We start from the raw sequence: 11,687 nt of genomic DNA on the forward strand, positions 1-11,687 counted from the left end.
ATGTATACTCATACTCTCGTGCTGAGCGTTTTATGCTCACGTCTCGTAATCTTTGTTTCTGGACACCCTATTCCATGGGGGCAGGTTTGCGATTGGACGAGGCTGGTGGATCCAAGAGGGGCTAGGCAGTGGTTGGCCAGCTGGAGCTTCGTCTAGGTTTTATTTCTGTTGTTTTGGGTTGATACAGCTATTCGATATGGTTGTATAATATTTGGATAAATTATAGATTCCTTTCCTTGGGATTGTATTTATTTATGGTTTCCGCAAGTTTATTCTGATATCAGTTTTATTAAGTTAAGTGCATTCCTAAGTTTTGTTTAGTAGGTGATCCGGGTAAGGGTCACTACAGAAGTTTTATCCACGAAAACTCCTCCACTAGACGCATCCAGCATATTCCTGTCATGAGGTAACAAACCTTCATAGCAGTGTTGAATTAACAAATTTTCACTTATCTGGTGCTGCGGACAGCTGGCGCATAGTTTCTTGAAAGCAAGATCGGACGTTCCGATCGAGGTTCGGACGTTCCGATCGAGGATCGGAAGTTCCGATCGTTGTCTATAAATAGAGGGCCGCGGCTTCATTTTCAATTGCCAATTCCGAGTATTTCCCTCTCCTTTCTAGTCTATTCGAGTTGTTCTAGCCTTCGTAGGCTTGACCCGGCGGTCGGCGAGGCGTTCGGAAGTCATAGCAGAGTTGTGCCCAAGTTCTGGAGGCATCGACATCAAAGGGCTAAAGACGAACGAAGGTATAGCCTTTGCTTCCTATAAATATTTAGGAGTATGCAATAGCTTAGTTAAGGCTTTTAAAGCACTATAATGATAGTAGTATCATTTGGCAGTGTAGCGCAGACTATAGGCGTGGACCTAGAGTTGGTAGAGCTTGCACTGTTTTGAGGTACGAAAGTACTGTTCGAGATATCCTGACTGAGTATGCATGTATTATGTGACTGCATGGTTTATATGTCATTTATTTATGCTGCATTCATTTGCATACTGAGCTATCTCCTTCGAGATGTCTGTTAGTAGGATTTTTCCCTATCCTGTTAGTGGTTGGACTTCCATCGATTTGGGTCCGGCATATCCACTTATATTACGGTATGGGAGCCACCTCCTGAAGCGACGACACAGCGTGCTACATACCAGGGCCCGGTCTGTCTCTGTTATGTGATCCTTGACCTCGAGTTTATAGGGAGTTCACTTTGCATGCATGTATACTCATACTCTCGTGTTGAGCATTTTATGCTCATGTCTCGTAATCTGTGTTTCTGGACACCCTATTCCATGGGGCAGGTTTGCGATTGGACGAGGCTGGTGGATCCAAGAGGGGCTAGGCAGTGGTTGGCCAGCTGGAGCTTCGTCTAGGTTTTATTTCTTTTGTTTTGGGTTGATACAGCTATTCGATATGGTTGTATAATATTTGGATAAATTACAGATTCCTTTCCTTGAGATTGTATTTATATATGGTTTCCGCAAGTTTATTCTGATATCTGTTTTATTAAGTTAAGTGCATACCTAAGTTTTGTTTAGTAGGTGATCCGGGTAAGGGTCACTACAGAAGTTTTATCCACGAAAACTCCTCCACTAGCCGCATCCAGCATACTCCTGTCATGAGGTAACAAACCTTCATAGCAGTGTTGAATTAACAAATTTTCACTTATCTGGTGCTGCGGACAGCTGGCGCATAGTTTCTTGAAACGCTCCCAATACTCATGCAGAGACTCTCCCATCTGCTGTTTGATGCCATAAATTTCCTTCCTGATGTTTGCCGCTCTTGAGGCTGAAAAATATTTCTCTAGGAAAACCCTCTTCATTGCATTCCAGGTGGTGATGGAACCAGGAGGTAAATAGTATAGCCAATCCTTTGTAGCACTCTTCAAAGAGAAAGGAAAGGCTCTGAGTTGAATTTGCTCCTCTGTCACTCCATGTGGTTTCATGCTGGTGCATACGACATGGAATTCCATCAAGTGCTTGTGCGGATCCTACCTGCAAGACCATGAAAAGCAGGCAATAAATGTATCGGTCCAGATTTTAATTCAAAAGTAGCATTATTTTCTATAGTAGGGAAAGTAATGCATAAGGGCTGTTGGTTTGGATCAGGAGTGCCCAATTGTCTCAAGCTCAGATTTGCATTCGCCGCCATCTCTTCCTTAGGCTCTTCAACCTGATTTTCGTCCTCTTCCAATTTTTTTCGAGCTTCTCTCCTTCGCTTAAGTAACATTCTTCTATCTCTGGGTCGTATGAAAATTCTTATTTTTCCGAAGATTCACCTGAAAGCATGAACAAACCAGAGTAGCACTACGAGGAATAAAAATTAAATAAAAAAAAAACAAGAACAAAATAAATTTAACACCAATCCCTGGCAGCGGCGCCAAAATTTGGTAGCGCTTATCATGTCACGCCCAAATTACCCGACTCAATCAGATAAAGAAAAACATGCATTAGTATGAGTAGGGATCGTTCCCACGAGAAAAGGGAAATTTAAAAGTGTTCTTTAAAATTAAAAAGGGAATTTTTAATTGAGATTAACCACTAAAAATTCAAAAACAATTTATAATAAAATTCTATAACTATCAAGCAAGATTAAAAATTAAACTAAACAAATCAATAAGAAACAAGACTTGGTATCGGTCGACTACACCCTTGATATTATTCATTCAATCATTGATCACCTGAAAATAATTAATCCTATGAAATATTCACCATTGGAAATTTAATTCATGTTTTACCTTAATTTTAGTTAACTAGACACAAGCGTTCTAAGTTAACCCTTATCCAATAAATTAACCCAATACAAACGATCAGATTTAAATCCACGGTAGCATTCAAACTAGCAAAACTGATAAACCTAGACAACACATACACAAGCGGATGTATTTAGCCTAGTCAATTGTTATTCCTACAATTTCATAAACTCACAAGCGGATGATTATTAATTGTAGTTGCTTCACAAATCAGATAATTCAAACAATTACGGATTTGAATTCCAATTTAGCATTCGATTGTATAATGAAATCCTAAGATGTGTTGTAGAACTCGGCGATCAGATCAATCAGTATTGATACCCGGTGCAGCGGAAGTTTAAAAATTTTATATGGAACGATTCCATATTGGGTATCAAAACTTTTACGATTAAATTGTGTGTGTAAAAATTAAATAACAATTATAAATTTTTACCTTTAATCTCGAATCGAGATTTTGGACACCAACAGATTGCTCTACTCTTGTTGTATATCCCTGGAACTGATGAACGAACTGTTCTTCAATCAGGTCCACGAACGGATATTTAATCCCTCTGATAGATTGCACTAGAAAATCTATCAGAAGTTTCTACGAAGAGATTAATGAATTTGATCCGTTAAACCAGACTGCAATTCAAATTTCACAGACTGGATTTTCCGAGCAGAGGGGGAAGGGGGCGGCCACTACTGAGAGAAAATAACTAGGTTTTTCGAAAATTTGTGACCTGTTGTATTTAATTTCTGTACTGCAATAACTTATTTATAATGTAGGCCACTAACAGCTTAGGGCCCATTAGTCATAAGTTCAAGCCCGACAAGCAAAGCCCGCATGTTCAGAAATTAATATAAAATTCATCATGACTCCGATTGATAAACCGATTTCACCAATGTGCACAGAAACCGAGTTCAGTGATTTCCAAAAATTCCCATCCCTATGTCATTTTAGGAAATCTTACTCCTCTACTCTTAATTAAGAAGTCCAACTTCTTTGTTCATTAAATTTAACTCTTTAAATTTAACTATCTCAACGGGGATTAAAAATCCATTACACTGTGTGACCCTCAATGGTTCAGGGATATAGCTAGCCGTGGGCTCACAACTCCTTGTGACTCGGAACAACAATTTCCGACTTGCCCATCGAATCATGGGAAGAGCGCCTAGCAACATCGCCCCATGATTCCCTAGGTATCACTGATAGTGCCTACAAGAACCAATAGATTTTGGTTAGCGTACAGTACGGTCCCTTCATCCATATATCCCGATCGAATCAACAACCATTGGTATATCAAGAGTCATTCGAGATTCGATAACTATGCAATGCATCTTGAAGATCAAATAGTGACATCGCATGTGCTACTAAGAAACCATTTCCTAAATCACATCATGTACTCTGGCCAGAGATTCGTCACACTAATATCTCCTCAGACCGCATAGGATATCCACACTCGCAAGTATGTGGTGAATCCTTGACAACAAAGCATCGACTCCTATATGTGTTGTAACTGTACCCAATCCCGACACCTGATGACCCCAATAGAGTCGGTAAATGAGTCAAAGCACAGTACTAGCATATAGAGTCTCAATGATGTTTCAAGTAAGAAGGACTAATGGTGTACAACCAAAACCGCGGACTTTATCCACTCGATAAGTGATAACCACTTGGAAAGTCCGGATAGGGTAGTTCGATCATTCATCATATGAATATCCATTTGCATGCTTCGAACATCTATATGTTCCTTACCAATGAAACGTGGTACTCTGCATCGCAAATGCTAGTCTCAATCTCGAGCGATCCTTATCCTTATTATCGGACGGCTCAATCGACTAGAAACAGTTCAGAATATACAGTGACTATAAGATGTGTTTCATGATAGACATCCCCATGTACTACCACATCTTACATACACTATAGTATATTCAAGGTCTTTATCAAAACAACAATAGTATATCACAATATAACTATATGAAGAAAGATAAAGTCATTGCCATTAATAAAAGTGTAAATAATATTAAACAAAAGATTGTTTATACAAAGAGTCATCAAAGCCCTTAGCCACAAGTTGGCTCACCGGGCACCCACTCTTTCAAGATGGCCAATCTAAAAAATCTCATACACAAGCATATCAATCAATTCAGAATAACTCTTGATACTTGATAAAACTCAAACATTGAAAATCAAAATCTCATGAATTAATAAATCAAAGGCTTCGTCTCCCTCAACCAAGTACTAGAGTTTAGCCAACAATAGTCATGATTTTTCTACAAAAATTCATGAGAGAAAATAAAATTAAGAAAAGATAGATGAAAACCTAGCCTTCAGAGAGAGTTCTTCCCGTTCTAAGCTTGTAGAATCCTCTGAAATTCTCTCCAAAATGGAATTAAAAGTCTAATAAAAGTCTAGAGCCTTAATTAAAAGAGTTTCCAAAATTACAAATTTCTTCCCGCAACAGACCCGCGCGCTCGATCCTGGAATAATGCGCGATCGAGCGCGCGATACTGGGCAACTTTCTGCCTTGAAAATTCCTTGGACGCGCTCGATCCGGGAAGAATGTGCAATCGAGCGGGCGAGTTGAGGCAGCCTACTGTCTTGAAAATCTCATGACCGCACTCGATCGGGAAAAATGCCAGGATCGAGCGCATGCTTCTGTGATGAAAAATCTGCTCTGCTGCTTTCTTTGGACGCATGGACGCACTTCGATTTCTTTAATAAATCAAAACTAAGTTAAGAAGCTCAATGCATGAAATAAAATAAAACTAGAATAAAACATGAACAATGACACAAAATGCATGAAAAACACTTAACAAAATGACACTAAAAATGCAAACAAAATAATACTATCAATTGCATATGAGGATTTTTGAAAATTCTGAAGTTCATACCCTATATATTTCGAATTTACATGATTTTATGGCTGTGTTGGATGTATGATTGGTGCATTGTGTTGTTTGGCAATTGGTTTCATTGATTGATCAAGAATCAAGACACGTTTGGTGCATGATCTTGATATTTTAAAATTGTGGAGCGGGAGTGTGGTTGAGGGTCGCCTAGGTGTTTGTGTTAAGTCCTAAGAGATGTTAATAAGTGTGTTTGATGGTTTGGAATGAGGTAGAGTTTAAGGAAAAAGGGTATGGAGTTGATTCCTCAAGGTAGAAGTGAAGTAGGGTGATGGTTTCATTGGGTAGGGGCTACTAATTTCGGGACAGGGGAGGTACCAAATCAGGTCTGGGAGTGTCTTCGGCTGTTCCTAGGTCAAGGTTAAGATGTTGTGGCCGCGTCGGTATAAATTGGGCTCGTTTCGGTTAATTTTTGGATAAGTTAATGGTCTTTTAAGTTTAAGGTGTTGGTGCAGAATTTTGTAGAATCTAAGGGGCTGTCCGGAAATGCTTTTTGTTTGGGATGCTTGGGATGTCATTGGGGGTTAAAATCTGATCCTAGGGTTAGTTTGAAGTGTTTATCAAGTGTCGGTTCAAGCGGAACGGGTTTTGGTTAAGGTATGATAGAGTTAAGAGTTTTACGGTTTGGTAGCTCGGTTTAAGTCAAGTTTGAGAAAATTGATGAATAAGTTGGGATTTTAGCTTAGGGGCAGCCACTCACCCACCTTGCACCCACATTTTTGAGTTGAGTTGAGGTTCTTAAAGTTGCATATTCGTGTGCGTGAGCATCGTCTTTGAGCCAAGCAATATTTTCAAAGGAAGACGCTTCAATTATTGCATGCAAAGTATTTTGAGTCGAGTCAAAGAAGGAAAGAAAAATATTTTTGAACAAAGTGAGTTGATTGTGACTGGACAGAGCAATGTGGGTTGGGGGATGCCTCTGGGGGATGCCTCACTCACTTTCCATAGACGTGTAGTAAGCGGCTAGGAGACATCCCAGCTCCCCTACCAAAAGAGAAGTGTAGTAAGCGGCCGGGTTTCATCTTGGCTCCCTTACCAAAAGAGACATGTAGTAAGCGGTCGGGTTCATCTCGGCTCCCCTAACAAAAATAAATTAAAGGGGCAAACGCGTCGGGAGAAATCTCGGCGTCTTACCGGCATAGTGCACTGCAGCCATGATCATGATCAAAACTTGAGTCACAATCCAAGGATCTAAGTTCTAAAGCAAAAGTTAAAGTAAAGTTTCAAGTATCAGTTGACTCGTCTTAATTTATTCAGTTTTATGACATGCGTGAGTTACAGTTAAGTCAAGAAAGTTCAAAGTCTCATAGCGTGAGTTGGCGTGAGTTCATCCTTGCATGTTGTCTCATCCCCTTATTTCATGCATATTTACAGTTTAAGTTCTAAGTATATTATGTACAGTATTTTGAGTATTGCTTCAAGTATTTTAAACCCTTGTTATATCTCTGTTTATACTTGCTGAGTCTTTAGACTCACTACGCTTGATTGTTTGCAGGTAAGGAGTTGTACCTAGGGACGGAGGTGCAGGATCCACTGGTTTGAGGCCGCCGGTTGTGCAAAGCCCAATGACCGTCGCTACTTCTTTTTATGTTCCGCATTAAACATTGAATGTAATAAAGATTATGTGATTGAGTATTTTCAGTATTAGCCAGGATGTATTTTCCCTGTGCTTAATTTTGAGTCGTAAAACTTGTTATTGCTATTATTGCAACTGTGTGGGATTGCCTTTCATTTTTACTTTATGTTTATCGCAGTTTGAATCTTCTATTGGTCGATCTTTTCCTTTGTTTTGAATTGTTGTTTGTGACATGGTGACTTTGTTTACTTTCAAACAAGTCATGGCAAAAATTTTAAAAATTCGTATTTTCTTTTATTATTTTAAACATAGAAGTTAGGGTCGTTTCAGTTGGTATCAGAGCACGATCATGGTTTGGGCTGAGCCTACTGCCAGCTACCGAAACTCAAGGGATCTCTCCTCAAAGTCTGTAAGTTTTAAGGAATTTTATATGTTAGACGTATTTGAGACTATTACTTTAAATGTTTTGATGTCATCATTTTTAAAATATTTTCAAACTAGATGATTAATTTATTTGAATGTGTAGCTCAATGTTTTTTATTTTTTAAAGTTTCTTTTAGTAATTTAAAGTGTACCATTCAAATGTTTATTTTCATAGCATGGGGTTTCAAGTCAAACGGAGATGGTGTATCAATATTCCTTCCAGTTTTGGACAGTATGCGATTGTTGTTTGAGTTATTAAGTAGTACTATTAATTTTGATAAGAATGTAGGAGTTTGTTGGGAAATATTAAACCTGGGTATTAGGAGATTTTCATTGTATGCTATTATTGTAAGTTGTTTTCTAATATTAGATTTTAGTCGGATGCAACTAAGTGTATAGTTGCTTAGGAATTGATAGACGGGTGTTTTGTCAGTTAAGTTAAGTGATTGAAACTCGTGTGAAGACTTGGGATACATACTTTGTTTTATATTATTAGGGATATTTTGAGTTTTCTTTTGTTATTTGGGAAAATATGAATTTTGGAAAATATTGAGTCGGTTACTATTAGCCTTTAAATTATGAGAACTATTATTCCGATCATTATTTCCTTGTTCTTCATTTATGTTTGTATCCATTGTAGTAACATATACTTCTGAGTATCTGAAATTTCTTTGCACTTTCTTTGAGAATTTATGGATTCGTATGACATTAATCAGCGTTGAATTCTGCCACGTTGGCATTGGTTGAACTTCTTAGTAAAATCTTGTTAATGTTTCATACCTAAGGAAATTTTTCCTTCGGTTCTCGAGCCACATGTTGATGTGAGTAAGATTCACTTTTTCTTTTTGGTAATCTACTCATGTTGTCTGGCTGACATCTGATTTTATTTTGAGACCGTTTTTTTTCCTGATTATTGACTTGTGTGTACTTCTCTCGACTGTAGTCACACTGACTGTCTTAATTGTGCTTTGATTGTTGAGCATGATTTCATTACCCATGGATGAATGGTCACAAGATTTGTATCTTGTTGGCTCATATTCAATATTCGTGGAGCCTCCATTATTATTCATTCGTCCCTAGAATTGAATTATGAGTGAGTTGTTTTTACTTATCTAGATTTGTATTTTCAGCTCGTTTGTTTGTAATTCTTGCATCGTTTCATTTCATATCGAGCAACATTACCTGTATGTTTGTTTCATTTCATGATCCATCATGATTAGGATTTTGGGTGGATCATAGTTTCAATTACCAATTAGATTTATTGTGTAGAAAATTGCTTGTAACCGCTTGGTAAGTATTTAGACCGTTGGAATTTAGCATTAGTACTAGATAAAATCCTAAGATATTATTGTGATCCGAGGAATGTCGACTACTAGTTATAACTAGTCCTAGCGAGAAGATTGCTAGTTAGTGAATTAGTTGAATGTGTTGTTTCATTTTAAATAGGATCGTTGAGAGTAAACAGATGATTTTAGTAAGCTGAATGGCTGGTCAGTCACGAGATAGGGAAATAGAGTGGTCCCTAGAGACTTTTGAGTACTTTATATTAGCGTTCTAAGATTTTGTGATTGTCGACTGGTAAGAGTAGTGCACCAACTATTGGTACAGAAGGATGAATAGAATATTCAGGTAGCTTTCCTAGATAAGCTGTAAATTTATTTATCGGTGAAATACTAAGGTACTGGAGGATCAATTAGAAAGCCTTTACGATCAGGTTACAAACCCTTCGAGGTGTCCAGTTGTATACTAAGTTTTTGAAATATAAATTCTGGTTGTACATATAATAATTTGGGAATCTTTGGATTTTCAGACTTGCTTTCTAGTTGAACTGGGGATTTGAGATATGTCCTCAGGAGATATGTACGAATTGTTTGGTACTTAAAGACCATCTAATCCAATAAGTGGATAATAGCTCGTGGTATATATTGACTTGAAGAGTAAGTAAGGAATTACTTAGTCAATGCATCTGAGTTAGAGAAAGGTGGTTAAATCCGTTGGGAAATTTTAACTAAGAAATTCAAATTTTGGTAGAATTAAGAATGACCAAGAGGCGAAAGTATAAATTGGTGATTGGATAATTTGGATCTGTTTAGTCCCCTATTTGGATTCTATATGTTATCGGTTAATACCTTGGGACTGAACAATAGTGGAATTTTATGGTTATATTTTCTTATCAAGGGTTAGATTAGGTTTGTTTATAGAATTTGGTCAATCAATCCTAAGTTGAGAAGAACCATTCGTCCCACTTGAAGGTTAGCCAAGCTAGAGTCGTTGTTTAAGAAAATTTTAATCATCCTTAGAAGCGTTGAGAGTTGTAGTAACTAATAAGGGATTGAGCATAGTCCGTGATCATTAAGCGCAGAAATGCTAATAAGTGTCAAAGATCTTTATAATTTCTAATTGGTTAATAAGTTGTCCTTGAAGGTATCATTGCACTGTAATACTATCGATTTGGGATGTAGAGAAATTAACTCTGTTTGTCGGTCTTTATGCAAATGTTGAGGAGATTAGTAATTTATTTTATCGTTGGATATGCCCCAGATTTGTTAGTAATACATGATGAGTTCCATGTGTCGATGTTGTGGAAGTATGAGTCGGATCCATCTTGTATCTTGAGGGCAGTTGAGGTAGATGTGTGTAGTTCCCTTAGCTATTCTATTTAGAGAAGTTTAGTGTTTAGTTGTTAAGTATTTTGAGGACTTGTAAATTTCTTAAGAGCTCGAGTCGTATATTATATGAGTTAAGTTTAATCGTTAAATAGACAATAAGCGTAGTTTCATTGTTAGAAAGCTTTTAAGTTATGAGTAAGGTCGACATAAATTATTTATTGGATTTATGGATATTTATTGATTGACATTGCGATCCAGGATTTAAGGTTATCAAACTAAGGCAGGTATCTGATATTTTAGGAGTTTAGAAGGCGAATTGAAAACTCTTAAAGTCACCGGTAATTAAAAATTTCTCGTACGCTACTACCATTGGGGATAAATAGGAATTTGCAAATTTATTTTACAGTGGGAGTTAGTTAGTTCCTTGCTTGGTAGGTGTTGATAAACATCAGAATGCGCATCAAAAGCTTATTAACGCCGACTCGTGTAGGTACTAGGTAAGAGTAGTTAGTACCGATCTGGTCTAATGTATCTGGATCTAGTTAGTAAGTTTACATTTCGAGGACGAAATTCCATTTAAGGGGAAAGAAATTGTAGCACCTAAAATCCAATCTACTAAATTGCGTGCATTAAATTAAATAAATATTATTATTATTTTTAAGTTTTATTGATTTAAATTCTTTATGTGAATTATGTGTTAATAAAATATTAATTATTTATTCAAATAATTCTTTTGTACTAACTATTTAATTAATGTTTTTATTGTTTAAGTTTATTTATTTAAATGATTTTATTGCGCAATTTACTCGTTTTAAAGATTTTTAAGATTTAAGATTTGTTTATTTAAGTAATTTTTAAACGTTTAATATTTTCTTATTTAAATGATTTGAATTGTTCAGTTTATTTATTTAAAATAATTAAAGTTTATCGATTAGTTATTTAAATTATTTTAAATTTCTAGCTTATTTATTTAAATTCTTTTATCTGTACAAATCATTTTAAAATGTTTCTTATACCCCTTGTGTATTTATTTAAATTATTTTTAAATGTTTGTTTAGTTTGTTTAAATTATTTTCTAATCGCTCTGTTATTATTTAAATATTCCATTAATCCCAATGACATCAAAATATTTTAAGTGTTGATTTTTAATTCCTAAGATAGTGCCTAAATTCATTTTTTATATTTATACTTTTAATTACTTGAAGTTAAATTGCTTAAGTTTCTTTTAAAGTTATAGTTGCTCAATTTATTAAGTTATTTATCTTGAGATACTTGAGTTAGTAATTTCCAGTTCTGGCAAGCGACGATGGTTGACTTTGGCAATAAGTTTCCAAGATTTTTTTTCCTAAAATTTTGAAGTGAGAGAAATGAGGAGTTTAGACTAGAAGTTTGATTTTTGAGTTTCCGGGCATCAAAAACCACTTTTATCATTTTCTTGAGTTTATTC

At 36.3% G+C, this 11,687-nt stretch overlaps 1 non-coding gene across 1 annotated transcript; it reads left to right on the top strand.

The window, feature by feature from the left end:
• Positions 1-1,655: 1,655 nt before the first annotated feature.
• Positions 1,656-1,762, top strand: LOC140870654 (small nucleolar RNA R71). The gene has a single exon (XR_012147504.1). It is a non-coding gene; the product is annotated as a small nucleolar RNA R71 (small nucleolar RNA).
• The last annotated feature ends 9,925 nt before the right edge of the window (positions 1,763-11,687 follow it).

The sequence above is a fragment of the Henckelia pumila genome, unplaced genomic scaffold (assembly GCF_033568475.1).
Source record: "Henckelia pumila isolate YLH828 unplaced genomic scaffold, ASM3356847v2 CTG_112:::fragment_1, whole genome shotgun sequence".
Taxonomy (NCBI): domain Eukaryota; kingdom Viridiplantae; phylum Streptophyta; class Magnoliopsida; order Lamiales; family Gesneriaceae; genus Henckelia; species Henckelia pumila.